This window comes from Lepidochelys kempii, chromosome 6 (genome assembly GCF_965140285.1).
Source record: "Lepidochelys kempii isolate rLepKem1 chromosome 6, rLepKem1.hap1, whole genome shotgun sequence".
In the NCBI taxonomy this organism is placed as follows: domain Eukaryota; kingdom Metazoa; phylum Chordata; order Testudines; family Cheloniidae; genus Lepidochelys; species Lepidochelys kempii.
The window spans coordinates 37,097,762-37,116,291 of NC_136385.1; the positions used below are offsets into that span (position 1 = coordinate 37,097,762).

Sequence of the window (18,530 nt, forward strand, 5' to 3'; positions counted from 1 at the left end):
AAAGACATGAAAGTTGCAATATTACAACAAAAAAAAACTTCAAATCCAGACTCCAGCAAGAAACTGAATTGGAATTCATTTGCAAATTGGATACAATTAACTTAGGCTTGAATAGAGACTGGGAGTGGCTAAGTCATTATGTAAGGTAACCTATTTCCCCTTGTTTTTTCCTACGCCACCCCCCCACCCCCCAGACGTTCTTGTTAAACCCTGGATTTGTGCTGGAAATGGCCCACCTTGATTATCATGCACATTGTAAGGAGAGTGATCACTTTAGATAAGCTATTACCAGCAGGAGAGTGGGGTGGGGGGGGGGAGAGGTATTTTTTCATGCTTTGTGTGTATAAAGAGATCTTCTACACTTTCCACAGTATGCATCCGATGAAGTGAGCTGTAGCTCACGAAAGCTTATGCTCAAATAAATTGGTTAGCCTCTAAGGTGCCACAAGTACTCCTTTTCTTTTTGCGAATACAGACTAACACGGCTGTTACTCTGAAACCTATGTTTAAAATAAGTTTTTTAAATTGATTCAATAAACCTAGTTTGAAACTGAGTGTAGCTGTATGTTCCTTAGCATGAAAAATAGTGTTTGCACTCTCTGAACTCTCTCATATGCACCTAGAGTTATAGGAGCATCCATGTTATAACATGGTGGGGAAGCGTAATAGGCAATATAATATTGTTTCTCAACATAGTTGTAGGACTGTTTTTCCATCCACCTTAGCACTAAATAAAGTGTTAAACCATGGATATCCCTAACTGTGGCAGACAGCTGTGCTCGCACACAATTCTGTCTATAGTGCAGTTGTGCCCTGTGTGTGCTGAGCTGGCTCCATGACAGATGTTTTATTTCAGTGCCACAAACTTAACCATTACAGTAGCTTGCAAAAAGAAAAGGAGGACTTGTGGCACCTTAGAGACTGACCAATTTATTTGAGCATGAGCTTTCGTGAGCTACAGCTCACTTCATCGGATGCATACCGTGGAAACTGCAGCAGACTTTATATATACACAGAGAATATGAAAAAATACCTCCTCCCACCCCACTGTCCAGCTGGTAATAGCTTATCTAAAGTGATCATCAGTTGGGCCATTTCCAGCACAAATCCAGGTTTTCTCACCCTCCACCCCCCCCACACAAATTCACTCTCCTGCTGGTGATAGCCCATCCAAAGTGACAACTCTTTACACAATGTGCATGATAATAAAGTTGGGCCATTTCCTGCACAAATCCAGGTTCTCTCACCCTCTCACCCCCCTCCCAAAAACCACACACTGACATTATAGCTGTAGCTCACGAAAGCTCATGCTCAAATAAATTGGTTAGTCTCTAAGGTGCCCCAAGTCCTCCTTTTCATTATACTCCATGTTCTTTATGAAAATATGCTTGTGGCAGGAATATGACACACCTAACATGCTTTATGCAAGATACCTTACAAAAGTTATTATTGGAAAGGTCATAATTTACTGACTATGATTATTCTATTTGTATGCATGTATCATTTCTGTATTTCAACAATGCTACTTTGGGGGATGCCTACTGCTACCACTTAAGGTACAACAGTGAAAAAGCCTGACAGTGCTGATGGCCCATCAGCAAGAGACAATGGACTGTAAAAGAGCTTAGTCTTCCTGTGAACCTGTGGGTAAGCCTGTGAAGAATGGCAAAAGGGGCCCTACAGAGGCATGTGACCATGTTACCTGATACTGGAACCCATCAGGAATTCTGTACTTTTCCAGGAGAAACTAGTGGGGGTCAAACTAGGAAACAAAAGACTCCCACCTTATGCAAATCCTATTTAAGGATTGCGAGTGAGGTAATCCAGCTCATCAGGTCTCCTCCCCTGCTACCCCACCCAAAATGACTGCTGGAAACAACTAAGACTGAACTAGGAGAAAGAACTGGACCCAGGCTGGAAGGGCATCTGGCCTGTGAAGATGATTATTAGAACCACATTATATGTAACCAGTTTCTTTTAGTATATTAAGTTTAGTTTGTGTACTCCATTTTATTTTCTTAGTAATCTGCCTTGGTCTGCTACCTCCTTAACTACTTAAAATGCACCTGTTACAGTTAATACATTTCTGGTTTATAATATAACCCAGTTTGTGATTTCTAACGGGGGGGGGGGGAGCAAGAAGTTGTATATACCCTCCTCCACACTGAGGGAAAAGGCATATGTCAATTTTGGGTCTGTCCTCCAAGGGGGCGGGGGGAGGGTGGACATCTGGGTGCTGTGGCAAGCCCCTCAAACTGAGCCTTTCCAGAGTGGATCTCTGTCTCTCTGTGCAGTTGGGTGTGGCTCTGCCTGTGTGCTTGGCTGGAAAAGGCTAGGGAGCCTAGCCCAGCAATACTAGGTAAGAGGGGGACCAGGCTGGCAGAATAGTCTGACTCAGTGGTGTCCCAGCACACCAGGGTGACATCCCAGGGGATCCAGCCCATCACAATTACCTTCTGCATCCTTCTTAGCTAATGGAATTAATTTCCCATTGAAGATGTAGCTTTGCATACAAGACAACCTGGACAGGATCAGGAAATTCATGTGAGGCCTGATCAAACTCCCATTGAAATCAAAGGGAATCTTTTCAGGATCAGGTCAGTACCCACCGCTACACTCTTCCTTCCCCCAGCCACCTATGGCTTGTATATTTGTTCTTTTTAGGACTTTAATTGTTATATTTAAATTTTTTGAAGTGCATTTTTAGGCTGTTTCAGCAGCATCAACAGCAATCTTCTTTTAGCTCCCCCAGTGCCAGGTTAAATTAAAAAATTTCTTGTGCATTGGTGAAAGTGACCAACAAATTAGCATTCTGAGAAATCAAGATAGAACCTTAAGGAGTTCTGTGATAAATAGCTTCAGATTGGTACTGTTTGTATTCCAGTGAAGCCCTCTTCACTAACGCCACAATCCTACAATGAGTGGTGGACTCCTGTACTCACAGAGCCCCATTGATAGGGCCCAATGCAGGCACAGAGACTAAAATACCCACTAAGCCATTCTAAAGCGCATCGTATACTGTGAAAATAGTGCAGGGATATAGATGAATCTCCAAGATACTGAATAAATCACTCACAATTAAGGTGTTATGATAGTGTTCTTCCGGGTTGCTCCTGTATTTTATTGCATAACTGACTGTGCTTCTTGATAAGCTAACTATCTCTTTCATTAGCCTATGTGTAATTTTTATCAAGCATGATTCTATATGTACAATGGAGAAAGTGTGATCAGATCCTAAACTGAAACATACATGATGTCAAAGATGTGGGCGTTTTAGCTACATTTAAGTTATATGGTTTGAATGAGATATGGTGTGTCTATTGCATAAGTAATAAAAAGAATGGTGAGGGGGAAAAACAAGACTTGATTTACAGAGGTTTGCCTTAGTTAGCAGGAAAGACAGAGAGGGTCTGCCAGGCGGAACTATGACGACTTTAAATGCTCTGCCTACTGGGCCCATTTTTGAGGTCCTTACTGAGTTTCCACTTGGCCCTTTCTCCAGCAAATTCCTATTGAAGTCAGCTGCAGTTTGCCTCAGTGAGGATTCAGTTAAAACTCAGTCAAGATCTCAGAATCTGGCCCATTGATAGGGCAATAGACTCCAATATAACTTGTTTAATACTGCATTGTTTTACAGAATGTGGCCAGATCCTCAGCTGCTATAATTCCACATAGGTTGAAATCAATGGACCTGCATAGTTTGTACCAGCTGAGGACTTTCCAGATGTTGAGTCTTTTAACAGTCTTCATTGTGCCCTTTGGGCTTCAGTTTAATACTGAAATTCTGCAATACTATCTATATAATCTATATTTATATATGGCCCCCATCACAATTTTTAATGTGAAGCTACAGATGAGGTGACTTGCCCAAGGCTACACAGGAAGACTATAGCTACACTGCAGAGCTTATAGCAGTGCAAGTACAGACAGATTACGCTGACGGGAGTGAGCTCTCCCATTGACTTAATTACTCCGGCTCCTGCAAGCAGCAGTAGCTATGTTGGTGGGAGCAGCTCTTCCACTGACATAGCTCTGTCCACACTGGCGCTTAAGTCAGTATAATTTATGTTGTTCGGGGGGTGGCTTATTCACACCCCGAGCGACATAACTTATACAGACATCAACTGTAGTGTGTTCATAACCAAAGCCTTTGGTGGAGCAGGGAATTTAATTCAGGGCCCAGGAGAGTGCCCTAACCACTGCACCATCCTTAGATGGTTAGCCAGCAAAAGTGCAAGATTTAACATCCATCTATTCAGGTCTTTACTAACTTTGGGGGGTGGGGAGGAGAGTTAATGTGAATTAGTTCCCTTGGTATTTGATGTTGCTCCTGTCAGTCTGTGCTTCTCCAAAAGTGACTTCTGTTACTGCTTGACTACTTAGAGGCTCTATTTTAATTTTTGTGTTTCCTTTGTATGACGTTAGTTAATAGACAGTTGTCATAAACATAAAGGGAAGGGTAACCACCTTTCTGTATACGGTGCTGTAAAATCCCTCCTGGTCACAGGGCAACATCCCATTATCTGTAAAGGGTTAGGAAGCTCAGTTAACTTGGCTGGCATCTGACCCAAAGGACCAATAAAGGAACAAGATGTTTTCAAATCTTGGGGGGGGGAAAGGCTTTTGTTTGTGCTCTTTGTTTACATGTTTGTTCTCTCTTGGGACAGAGGCCAGACAGAAATCCATCTTCTCCAACCCATCCTAATCCAAGTCTCCAAAATTGCAACCAGTATAGGTAAGCCAGGCAAGGTTTATCTTTTGTTTTATGTGAGTTTTCCCTGCGTTAAGAGGGAGGTTTATTCCTGTTTTCTGTAACTTTAAGGTTTTGCCTAGAGAGGGAACCTGTGTTTTGAATCTGAATACCCTGTAAAGTATTTTCCATCCTGATTTTACAGAGGTGATTTTTACCTTTTCTTTAATTAAAATTCTTCTTTTAAGAACCTGATTGATTTTTCATTGTTCTTAAGATCCAAGGGTTTGAGTCGGTGTTCACCTGTACAAATTGGTGAGGATTTTTAATCAAGCCTTCCCCCAGGAAAGGGGATGTAGGGCTTGGGGGGATATTTTGGGTGGAAGAAGTTTCCAAGGGGTCTCTTTCCCTGTTCTTTGTTTAAAACGCTTGGTGGTGGCAACATAGGGTTCAAGGCCAAGGCAAAGTTTGTACCTTGGGGAAGTTTTTAACCTAAGCTGGTAAGAATAAGCTTAAGGGGGTCTTTCATGTGGGTCCCCACATCTGTACCCTAGAGTTCAGAGTGGGGAAGGAACCTTGACAACAGTCTTGAGCTTTGAGTCAGTTCTCTGCTGCACCAATATCTTAATATTTAAGGATGAAATGAATATCTGCTGTTTTGCGGGTGGCTATGTAAATGTCAGGGAGGAATTGGTTCTTTTCATAGTGATCTGAAATGAAAAGTCAGAAGGCACAGTGCACATTTAAAATAATGAATGAGCAGATGACATTTGTCTGGTTGATTTGCTAGGAGAAAGTAAAATCAAGAAATATCTTGAAAGAGTAAAAGTAAGGCATTCAGCGCTTCCCCCTTTTTGTGCTGCTAAGTTAGAAACAACACATGGCTGGTCTATTCAGCTTGCTAGCTCTGTTTACTCCTCTGGGGATTTCAACTCCTTTTCTAAAGAGGCAGCTGTGAATTAATTTACCAGACACACACACATGTGTATGATGTCATGTTATAACTGAATCATAATGGCAGTTTAACACATTAATAATCTGTGAAGTTAATGTATTCAGAATGTAAATGCCTAGATCAAACTATACAGAGTTAGAATTGATTTAGCAGCATATTTCCCCATATATATTAGTCAAATTATATGCAATAGGGTTAAATTAAGTGTATTTTCAAATCTCCTGGAAGGGATCTAATTACATCCTGTATGACTCCTCTGGGTACCTGATCTATTGTAGATACCATATTGTCATGGGATACAGTGAGCCAAAGAGCTTCATTTGCATGGGCAGGGTACTCATATTTTTAGCTATCCTAAGGAAATTTGCCAGCAGTGTGATTGGCAATAATTCTCATCTAATCTTCATCTGCTGTTATTCATTACACTGCTTTCTGCCTGAAAACTGGAAAATTCAAAATTGAGTATAAAATATTTATTTAAATAGCATACACATCAATGGAAGACTAGATTTTTGGCAAGAAAAACGGAAGCACAATTTCAGAGCTGGCCTGGCTTTCTAATCTTACACCTGTTTCAGGAAGGAGAGCAACCCTGTTGTTCAACTCCTGCTGCAGAAAATGAATGAAAAGCAAGGAGTGCTGACAGGTAGTGTATGAAGTCTACATGGATGTGCTGTCATTTGGAAATGTACAAAAATGAAGTCAGTGCAGTGTCTAAAACCATGAATGCATTCTTGTGCAATGGATTTATGCTTTATGTTTTATACTAGTGGCTGAGAAACAGTACAGACAGGGTAATCTTAGGGTTATTCTGTGCTTCTCGTTTTTATTTTTCTAATGAATAAGGAAAGATAGCTAGTGTTCGACAGAAGGCAGCACTTAGCTGTTCCTCAATCACAGTTCAAGCCATCTAGATTCATCATTCCCAAACTCTAGAGCTGATCCTGCAGGATGCTGAGTGCTCTCAGTTTCCATTGATTTCAGGAGACTTTAAGCACTTTAGTCTTTCAAGACCTCATCCTCCAATTAGTATGAGGCAGAAATGGTGTGAGGAAGAAAACCAAGGGTCTGATCCTGAGCTGTGGCCAAGGAGTATTCATGCAGCTCAGCAATGGTGGAGGAGGGCAGTATTGCAAAAATGCTGCATGTGTAACCCATTTTTCAACTGGCTGGGTACTGGGCTCCTACCCAGCATGGATTAGAGCAGTGGTGCTGGAACCCTTTTAATAGTGGGGGTGCTGAAGCCAGCCCCCTTACCCCTGTCCACACACCCCCCACCGCCGCAGCCATGTCTCCAGGATAGGGATGGGGTGGGGAGGAGAGACCGGATGGGGTAATGGGGCAAAGGCTGGGGGTGGGCACGGAGCCAGGAGCAGGGAGCTGGATGCGGGGTTCTGGGCATAGGGCCAGTGGGTGGGAAGTGGGGCCGGTAGCCAGAACCTGAGCCCGGGTGCAGGGCTGGGGAGCAGAGTCCTGGGCATGGGGCCCCAGGAGCAAAGCCAGCAGCTGGGGAACAGCGCCAGCAGCTGGGAACCAAGCCTCGGGCTGGGGAGTGGAGGCCTAGGCAGGGGTGCTACAACACCTCCTACATCCCTAGTTCCCACGCCTATGGATTAGGGTTGTGTAAAGGCTTCACTGATTACCAATGTTACTCAGGGCTGTAACAACAGTCAGTTGCCAGGATGTCCCAACTACTCGCCTTTCTCCAACCATACATTGGTAGCAAGGAGAAAGGGTGGCATAGAAACCACTGCTGTGGCTCCATGCTATCTGAAAATTTCCTTATACTGGGGGAGTGGAGAGCTTTTGGTAATCAGCTAAGCTGGTTTTGTGCCACAGGATCTGGCCCAGAGTAACTGGGTGTTAATAAAGGGAGTTTGGCCTGGCTAATGAGTAGGTGAAAGGAGCGAGATTTAAAAAAAAAGTCAATAGAATCAATGGCTTCAAAGATCTTGCTGAAGATGGAGTCACAGAATGATTAAACTGGTTTGTTAAACCGTCCACTGAAATTCTGCCTCCTTGGCCCCAACAAGTTCAGTACCAAATTATCCTATTACTAAAATGTATCCTCACAGCCTTTAACTTACCAAAGATCTTACTGACACACATGAAAGTTTGTGTCCCTCCAACTCTGATTTGAGTTAAAACTAGAACTAGCATTAGGGTGACCAGACAGCAAATGTGAAAAATCAGGAAAGGGGGTGGAGGGTAATAGGACCCTAAATAAGAAAAAGGCCCAAGAATCGGGACTGTCCCTAAAAAAAAATCAAGACACCTGGTCACCTTAACTAGCATCCACACCCTTTAGGCTTTGTCTACACTATTACCCATTGTTAACCGTGGGCGTCAACCATGGGCAAAGTGAACTGGTGCTCAGCCCAGCTGCAGGAGTAATTGCGTTTAACCACAGGTTCTTAAAGGGTGCTAAAAGCCTGCAGGGTTGGCCTCTGTGAAAGGCTGCTGATCTTCCAGTGCTACTAGTGCCACACCCCCAATTAGATCCATGCTGGGATATTGCTAGCAAACCCAAAAGAGCAAGGGAACTTCAGATGCTAAATAGAATTTCTGAGAAGGTTAATTAACGTTATTTACGTGCCAAATGCCTCCTTCTCCAACTAACCACCCACTTACCTAATCTAGTTAGTGGAGACATCTAGCAGTTACCTCTGGACTAGCCTCAATGTTGATTTTAGTTCTACAGTTCATCTTTAAGATAAGTTGGTAATTGCAATGCGTGACAGGGTTGGGACTCACCACCACAGCACCTCCCGCTGTTCACTCTAGGAATTAGCTCAGTTCATGCAGAGCGCCCTCTGCCAGTGGTGTCCCGTCCATTTCTTGCCCTAGATTGGCATCTCGACCTGCATTGCTCCCAGCTTGCGGCATCCTCTTCAGGACACTGCTCCCCGGCAGTGCCCACTGCTCCGGTCTCACCCCCTTCTGGGAGTTTGGTGTTATCAGCAGTCCTTCTCTTCACCCCAGCCACAATGGCCAACCACACCCCAAAGTCTAACCCCTTTTGGCAGGGGTCTGGTGCAGTCCATGATGGCCACTCCTAACGGCCAGGTGGAAGTGCAAGGGGGGGACCCAGGCCCGCTCTCTACTCTGAGTCCCAACCCAGGGACCCTTTGGCAGCAGTCTTCCTGCCTGCCTGCCTGCCCGCCCTTCTTCTCTCCCTTTGTCTGTCTGTCTCTCTCTCTCTCTCCCTGGGCAGTTTCCCCTTCAGCCCCTTTTCTCAGGGCTTGTAGCCCAGCAGGTACCAGGCAAAAGTTCACCTCTGCCCCTGGAGACAGACCTTCACCCTCTGAAAGCCTAGGAGAGACCACCTGCTCCCTTCCTGGGCAGCCTTTATATAGGGCCCAGCCTAGCCCTGATTGGCTGGCTGTAATACTGGCCCTGATTGGCTCTCTAACAGGCCCTCTGTGATTGGCTGCTGCCTTGTGCAGCCGCTCTGGCCTGTTGTAGCCCAGTCTGGCATGGGGGTGGGGCACCGCCGCACCACACCATGGTAACACAAATCAAACCCTGAAGTGTATTTCAGATTTAACTCCATAGACTCTTGAGCCTCTTCCTTATGTCTCATTTGAGAGTTACATAAGATTCAAAAAAAGACAGCAGGGCAGGCTTCAAACTCTGCAGTTAGTCCCATGCCCTCATTTCTAGAGTGCCTCTTTAGAGCTACCAGAAGGTAACAAACAACGATTTTCAATTTGAACTGCATTCTTTAAAGGCACCTCCCCCCCATCCACATAGTTATTCTAAATAGTTCCTTTTATTTTTAGATTTAGTGCTTTGGACAGCTGCTCAGGTACCAATAAAACTCTGAGAATGCTTCACAATGCAAATACTTTAGCTATCTCACTGCCAACATAAATAAAAGCTAAATATAGGTTGTCAAAATACTACATTTTGTTTTAGTTATAAACTTAAAAATGTTCAAAGATCAAAATCACTGTCAAATAGTCAATTGCTTTCCCCACTTTCACCCTATATTTATGTCAAATGTAATTTTGTTGTCTTGGTTGCCTAGTCAACTGATTAAAAATAACATTTCACTAATCTCATAATATCAGATTTATAGACTTTATTAAAGCCAAAGCACACTCATGATGTTTCATAAAAATAATCAAGAATGAAGGATCTACATCACTAGCCACACTCAAGGTTGGACTAGACACTCATCTCTTAGGGATGATTTAGAAATGGTGAACTCAATTCTTCCACGATGTAGGGGGCAGATTACATGACTCACGAGGGATTCCTTCTAACCTAATGATTCTGATTCAGCCGTAGCATCACACAGTCTGAGGCCTGTTTTTGTTAGAGTATTCCTAATGATATACTAATGAGGCTAATATTTTTTCCTATATTAGTTGGGTCCCATCCAAAGCACTAAGTAATAAAGTATATGTTAAAAATAATCTGTATAAGCAACACGTAATATGAATCTGAACTCAGGGAAGAACTACAGTTGCCTTAGTTGCCCCAGTTGCCTTAGGAAAAGTGCACTTTCCTTTGCCTTCCCTTGTGGGCAGAAAAAATATTGCATACAAGTCTCAAATCCATACTAAGATATTTTCTTTTCAATTCTTGGCATTCAATCCATTCAAATGTTAAGCCTCTACCAGTAAGATTCATCAAGGGCCTGATCCAGGTGCCATTAAAGTCAATGTATTGACTTCAGTGGACTTTGCCTCTGGCCCCAAGTTAAGTATATACTAATATTTTTCTTTTGCTTTCTAGGATATTGTATAAAATTGTTGCACCAAGCTCAAGCCCTGGACAAGAGCAGCTGAGTGCACTTTGCCCCATTGACCTATAAGAGAAAATGCCTGCCAGAAAAAGAAAGAAGTTTGTTGAATATTTCTGAATTCCTGCTGAAGATGAAGAGAAGAGAAGAGAGGGTTACAAGCAAATATAGCATTTTACACAAGATGGGAAAAGACCCAGGTGTGACCGTAAGAGCCTCTCAGTGTCAACTGGCAAAGGGTTCATTCACTGTTCTGTCAGCAACTCCTATCAGGCGTGACTAACTCAGTACAACTAACATATTGTTTTCATACTATTTCCAAAAAGCATCTTGTGAGGTATTAAATGGAAGTCAGTGACACACTAATGAATTATATTATTGTGTTATGTTTGTATTAACACTATGTGAGGAATTATGTATATCTACTGATATTAAGTTTAAAGTCTGTAACCAAAGGAAGAAATAAGTTTTCTTCCAGACAGGAGGGAAGGTAGTTATCTCTCTGTCAAATGTAAATGTAATACTTTCATCCCCTGGACAGATGATCTAATCTCCCTCATAGAGTTCTTCTACAACTTCAACAATCACCCATCCGTCAAACTCGCTTTAGAACACTCATGGACCAGGATCAACTTCCTGGACACCATGCTTCGACGTGGAACCCTGCAAACAATTATATACAAAAAACCTTCAGATCACAATACCTACTTTCACAATCCAAGTAATCACCCCAAACACACCAAGAAATCTGTTACCTACAGCCAGGCACTCAGATACCACAAAAAATGGTCTGAGGAGAAAGTTTAGGATATACACCTTAACCTACTTAAACGTGATCCTAATAAAGACACTATATTTATGACTTATTATAACAATGAGTAACCCACTAAGATCCCTTCTTTGTCTTATGACTGCAGAGCGGTTAACTGGCCACTTTACCTAGAATGGTCTCTTACAATGTGTGTTAGCTACTTATGCTGAATAATCTATTCCACCTTGTCTTTAGCTCTGACACTCCCAGTACGTTTCTCAGACCTGAAAAAGGGTTCATGGAAGCTTTTTCATAGATTCATAGATATTAAGGTCCGAAGGGACCATTATGATCATCTAGTCCGACCTCCTGCACAGCACAGGCCACAGAAACTCACCCACCCACTCCTGCGAAAAACCTCTCACCTATGTCTGAGCTACTGAAGTCCTCAAATCATGGTTTAAAGACTTCAAGGAGCAGAGAATCCTCCAGCAAGTGACCCATGCCCCATGCTACAGAGGAAGGCGAAAAACCTCCAGGGCCTCTTCCAATCTGCCCTGGAGGAAAATTCCCTCCCAACCCCAAACATGGCGATCAGCTAAACCCTGAGGATATGGGCAAGATTCACCAGCCAGATACCCAGGAAAGAATTTTCTGTAGTAACTGAGCCTCAGCTTGTTTCTATCACCAACAGAAATTGGTCCAATAAAAGAAGTTACCTCACCACCTTGTGTCTCAAATGTAAATTCAGCATGGTGAAGCTGATAGGAAGGAAGCCCCATTTGCATGTAGGTTCAACAGCAAAAACAGGCTGACAAGGGAATGTGAACTCAACACTGTGCCAACACACCAGAGAACAAACAACAGGGCAGAGAATGTTATCTGGGGGCACTTCAAAAGGATACATTTTAAAGGTTACTGGGCTATAAGAGGAAGGAAAAAGAACCCCTTTGTTATCCATTTACTGAGGAAACCCCTCATAGCATGTAGGGCAATAATGAAAGTCTGGATCCTGGCATGACTGGAAACTAGCAAGCTCTGCAGAAAAGGTTTTAGGTGAGAAACTGCTTTAGATAAGATTAACTTACTCAAGTTTTGTTCTAGTCTTGTAGAAGTGTTTTTTTTTTTTTTTTTGCTTTACTTGTAATCTGTTCTTTTTATCCTTGCTCATTACATTTTTGAATCTCTGTTCTTTGTTAATAAACATTCTCTTTTTATTTTAAATTCGTCTCAGTGCTGTGATATTAAATGTGCATCCTCAGTTGAATCAAGCAAGTGGGTGCATACAGTGTCTCTTTGGAGACAGCGGACTTGGTAATTACTCTAAGTGGCCACTGATGGGCTGGGCACTATAGGTAGACAGTTCTGAGGTGCTGGGGCACACCAAGTATTACTACAAGGAGGAATAAAGGCTGGCAGAGCTGAGCAGATTGTTTGGATGGCTAACAGACTGGGGTGACAGGTAGCTACACCAATTTAACACCAGCAAGTCTCTCTCTCACATAGGTAGTGGGTAACAAGGTGACTTACAGCCCTGACCACGCTGAAAGAAAGTCACACTGAGGAAAGCAGCTTTAGTACCACGAATTTACCAAAAAGGCTTTAATAATTATTTATAATCAACCAGAAAATACTTCGAAATAATACAGATTCAAATTCCCTACTTACTCAAGATTGAGATCTTATTAATTTAAGGTTTCAGAGTAACAGCCGTGTTAGTCTGTATTCGCAAAAAGAAAAGGAGTACTTGTGGCACCTTAGAGACTAACCAATTTATTTGAGCATGAGCTTTCGTGAGCTACAGCTCACTTCATCTGTAGCTCACGAAAGCTCATGCTCAAATAAATTGGTTAGTCTCTAAGGTGCCACAAGTACTCCTTTTCTTTTTATTAATTTAAGGTTATTGGCTTAAAAATTAGATCCACAACGTCGATGAATACATGACAAACAATTATACTGGTATTTAGTTTAAGCAACTGTTCTAAAGATATTGATGTTATTTTGATTTAAAAAGGCAGTAGTAATTAAATGTTGCCCATGGAGATATTTCAAGAAGCCAGCAATCACCAGCTAATGTAAAACATCCCTGCATGTGTGCTTGACTTATTGCTCAGAAATTTATTTTGAATGTGTTAGTTTTTCTATTCTAGAGGCAAAATGTTTATCTGTGTCTTTCCCAGAATTAACTCATTCACTTTTTTTTTTAAGCTCTGCTCACTCCAGCTAATTTTAATCAGTAAAGTAAATCTCAAAGAGTGATCACTTCTATCAATAGATCTTCAGTGCCCTGGCATTTTGCATCACAGTATGCTTTTGTAGCACATCATCTAGAAATGAGAGAATGGACAAACCTTCCCTCTTTCCTTTAGGGCATTCATTCCCAGCACTCAGGCCCTGAACCAGAGCCCACTGACATTAAGGGCAGTCTTTCTGTTGGCACAATAGGCTTTGGATGAAGCACTAAGGGCTAGATTTTTCATTTTCTCAGGTGAACTGTTGGGTAATGATGCTCTGTTCTGTTAAATGGTTATATTTTCCATCACGAAGTGGTTGGAGTGATTTTTATATGTGTATGTAGGTACACTGGAGCTCTTCTAGAGGAAAACTGGGTTCTTCTAGAGGAAAAGCAATAGAGGACACTATATACTAGAAAAATAGCTTCCCCACAAATCCACATAGCAAGGATTGCACCTGCTGGAGTGTTCCCTTTAGTGGTAGCTCTGCAGCATGACAGGTGCACCTGCCTCAGTTTCCCCCCTCAGGTTCCTTAAAAGACACTAGTGCACATTCTTAAATGTCAAGACTTACCCTATGTGGGGCTGGATTATTACCCTGCACATTGTAAACAGCCCATAGGCTCCCAAACCACAGTTCACACCAATCCCCGTGCACACTCACCACAGCTACTCCAGTGGACTGTTGTGGAACCACCACAACCATTCCAGCCGTCTCTTCTTTCCAGCCTTCGATAGGCTTTTCCTGTGTCTTTTTGGGCTTTTCTTGCTACTTGCCATACCTGGTCTCCAACCTTTAACAGCCTGCCTATACAGGGAACACCTGCCCCTTCTCAAGGGGCCTTAAAGGGACAGACCACCACATCACATCCTATTTTTCATTTTCATAACTAGAAAAACATCTAGAATCAGATTCACAATGGGATTTAGGCCCCAAAGTCCAACTATTAGGCACCACTAGCATTCACAAAACCCCTGCTCAGCTGTGGAGGTGCCTAAATTCCCCAGGCACCTGAATTTTTGTTGTAAAAGTCCCCTCCCTGCCTAAGATTCTGCCTCTGCAGGTGCACACTGCTGCCTCAGGCAGGTGCCAGGACACCATTCTCTCACCCAAGCCCCGAAGGACCCTCAAACTAGGCATTGCCCCACCTCCTATTTCTACAGGCCCAATGCAATAGGTGACTCTGTGTTCAGAGCACACCTAACTCCACACAAGACAGCAGGGGAGGACTTTACATCGCCCCTTCCCCCACACGGTTAGGGTGCTCACCCAGGATGTAGGATCAGCTGGTACAATTCCCGCCCCCCGTGCCCTCATTCTGATAAGGGAGTCTTCCCACCTATCAAATAAGTGTCCTACCTCCTGTTCTGTAAGCTATTCTGATGTGAGGTTCCCTCAATGTCTCTTGCATATTTAATACACACTGGAACAGCATCAGCACTGGGCCTGTGAGAATGTTCCAGTGGTTAGGGCACTCTCCTGAGAGAGGGCGAGACCCATCTTCAAATCCCTTTTCTTCCTCCAGTGGAGGAGGGAATTGAACCAGAGTTTCCCACATCCCCAGGGAGTGCCTGACCAGTGGGCTAGAGGTTATAAGGGAGGTGAGCTCCTCCGGCTGTTTGGTGTGAAGTTAGGCATGCAGGGTCACCTTTCTCACAAGAAATGGCTTTGGTGCCTGCCTCCAGGAGAGTTCATGTCTGTGAATCCCAAATGGAGATAAATGCCTCACTCCGGCCTGGGTTTAGATGCACTCCTCTCCTTGACATCCGCTATTGGCTAGTTTAGGTGGCTCAACATGCTGGCTTTTGTGAATCTCACTCTTTGTCACACAAGTCTCCCCCTGCATTGTATAAAGAGCTTGGGTGCCTAACTCAGGGTTAGTGCATTCAACCTGGGGAGGCTAAGCATTTAAAAGTTGGGTGTTGCAACATTTAGATCCTCTTTGTGAATCCAGCCCCTAGTTGTTCTTTGTTTAAAGAAAATTTCTTTATTATTGCTCAATTTCAACTTACTGAAATGGAAGTTGTTTGGGTTATGTGTAGAGCCCTGATTGGATTTGTATCTGCAAATCTGTATCTGCATCTGATCCATGATCTGCAAATGTGGTCCACGGATATCCGCAGACGTAAAGCGGCTCTACACAGATTTGCCGGGCTCTAGATATATAAATCATTGTGACGGAGTACTTGAACCTAAGGTAGTCACTAGAATATAGTATATAGAAGGCAAGTTTCCTCTTCCTCTCACACAAAAATTAAAACTTTATGTCTGCCATGACTGTGCTGTATTTAATACACATCCTCCATGAAAACTTAATCCAAGGCTCAACATGTTGATTCAGTTTCAACCATACCGTATACACCCCCTGCCCCCATATGTATTATTTTAGAAGAAAAAAAAATCTGATTTTAGGTTCTATTTTAAGGTAATATTTGCCAGTTATAATGTCAGTATATTCACTGTGTTATAGTTAAGTTCTATGTAATTTAAGAAGGCTTACCCTGTGAAGTCCTAAACTGCTGTCATCTGTATTTTATCACACAGGTAACATTACTTTTCTGGCTAGGAAGGGAAGTACTTATCTGTTCCATAGCACCAGTTCCTGCTGTTCCAGGACTTGGCTTGAGATTGAAAGTGCATGGTATTTTGCAATCTTTCAGATAAATCATATTTAGAAATAGGTGACTCATGTCTAAAAAAATAATCAAATAGAGAAAATTGAAACAAGTTTTAGATTTGCAGGCAAAAATTCAAACAGTGCCAAAAGAAATGCATTTATAGCTAGAGATTAGGATGAAATCTTGACCTACTGAATTCAATGACCAAACTCACATTGATTTAAATTCGGCTACCCTAGAGTTTCAGAATAGCCAAAGCTGAATAAAGCATGCTGCATTTTTAAAGCCAATAAATCTTCAGATTAAAAGTAATATATAATTAAATGCAAATTAAAAACCCGAATGGTAAAAGGACATTCAATTTGCAAACTTAAGCACTCAAAAGTCAGGAGAATCCAAAAGGTGAAATTTCTTGTGTAGCATTAACTCAGCTCTGTTTCCCATCCAATATAATAAGCTACACTTTATTAAAGGAACAACAAATGAAAAAATACTTTTAACAAGGAATTGGAAATACTGCTAACAGGGCAAGATGGCCAAGTTATTTTTGTGGAGAAAACCTTATTTCCTGAACTTTCAGCGCTTCATTCACAACTTTATCATTGCAGTAACATTATTATTATTTGTATTTAATTTGTCTGCAGTTTATTGGTTTGTTTTTAGGAAAAGTCTACCGTTAGTATTCTGCATGATGTACAAGCCTCTTGATCTTGCACTTCCTTGCTTCAGCAGCAGATGTGCTTATAAATTCTTATAGCAATCTGTTAGAAGCACACACCTAAGAGCTTAGTGGAATTTTCTACTGCATATGCTCAGTTCTGGATACTCAAGCATTCAGATTTTTTTTTTTAAAGTTAGCAAGCACATATTGCTCATTAAGCCCTTGTAATGGGGTGCATTCACCTGTCCTAAGCACCCCTTGTCGAGCATATGCATACCTGAAGTTTTTTCAATTCCCCCTGCTCACGGTGCCCACTGTTGGCTGCTGCGCTTGTCAGGGTCTTTGGTGACTCAGCCCTCTGGCCAAATCACACTCTGTCCATGTGCAAAACAATCCCACCCCTTCTGGGATACACAATCCAAAATGTCCCCAATGTCCTGCAGCCCTCCCTGAGCTAAGTCCCCTAAAATGGTCCAAAAGGGCCCATCATGGTACCCTCACTTGGTCCAGCTAGGTTGCAAGGCTCCCACTCTGAAACTGAGTAGCACCCCAAGGGCATCTTCCCCAGGGACTCCTTGCCTCTACTTGAGTCCTCAGTGACCCAGCCTTCCTGCTGAGACACCCCTCTCCACTCCACCTCTGCGGTTAGGTTTCTCCCTGCAGCCAGGAGTATCTCCCAAGGTGACGGCTGGTTTAGTTGTCCTCAGCCTTCTGTCCTTCCCTGGTCCCCTCTAGGGGTCGAAATCTTGCTTCCAGGGGCCCCTGCCCTCCGTGTTGGTGAGACTGGCCTCTGGGTGGACACGTAATTCTCCATTAGTGTCACGGCCTCTATCCGGTTTTGACAGCTGATGACGCTTCACCCCAGCTGGGAGAATCTGGATGAACTGTTCTAATATGATAACTTCCACCACCTGCGCCCCAGTCTGTTTTCCTGGGTCTAACCAGCACCAACACTGATCCTTCAGACGCTAGGCCACTACCTGGGACCGGGCTCTGGGTGGGTCTCTCTCTTTGTGAAACCTTTGGCAGAATGTCTCGGGGCTGATATCTAGGGAGTTGAATATGGCTGCTTTTACCTTAGTGTAGTCTAGTGCTTCAGTGGGGTCCAAGCTCTGATCAGCTGCTTGCGCAGGGCCGGTCAGGTGTGCGGCTATAAAGATAGCCCAATGTTCCGGTGGTCATCGTGCCACGGTGGCCACCCGTTCGAAGGTGACAAGGAAGGCTTTGGGGTCATCTCGGGGTCCTTTTTAGTGAGCCAGATGGTCAGCCTGGTAGGTAGGGCATCTCCTATAGGTCCAGACACCAGATGCGCAAAAGGGCTATAATAGTATTGCCACCAGCTGGACCAGGTGTGCTTTTTGTGCCTGGTGCCGGGCCGCCAGCTCCCAAGTTAGCTGCTGTTGCTATTTGCCACTTGCTGTTGTTGCTGGGCCGCAATCTGTTGCAGTATCTGCCCTTAATGTTGATGAATTGCCTGATGTTGGTCGTTCTCCATTTCAACAGCTTTTCTGTAACCATGGCCTCTTTAGGATCATTCAGTTGGTGGTCCAGTTACCCACATTCTCCACCATGTCTCACTGGGGTTCAGGTCTGGTTCCAGCAGCACTGCCTGCCTGGTGGCAATACTCTGGGTTATGGTGCCTCGCGGCGACAGTCAATGGCTGTGTCGCCCAGTGGTAAGATCCAATAGCTGGATCGCCCCCTGGCAAGAATCAGTAGCTGCTTTGCCTAGCAGCTAATGTCAGTGCCTGTACCGCCCAATGGCGAGAGTCAATGGCTGAGGGTAGAGAAACCCAGGCCCTCCCTGCTCCACCACGTTCCAACACAGGACCCATTGAAGCAGTTAAACCAAAACGTGCAGCTTAGGGGA

General features: G+C 43.4%; 1 long non-coding RNA gene across 1 annotated transcript in view; it reads right to left on the reverse strand.

Moving 5' to 3' along the window:
• The window catches only part of LOC140912702 (uncharacterized), a 61,561-nt gene extending 52,730 nt beyond the window's left edge, over window positions 1–8,831 (reverse strand). The window contains exon 1 of the long non-coding RNA XR_012159353.2: window positions 8,400–8,831. This is a non-coding gene — a long non-coding RNA (uncharacterized LOC140912702). The remainder of the gene's footprint in view (window positions 1–8,399) is intronic.
• Window positions 8,832–18,530: the final 9,699 nt, after the last annotated feature.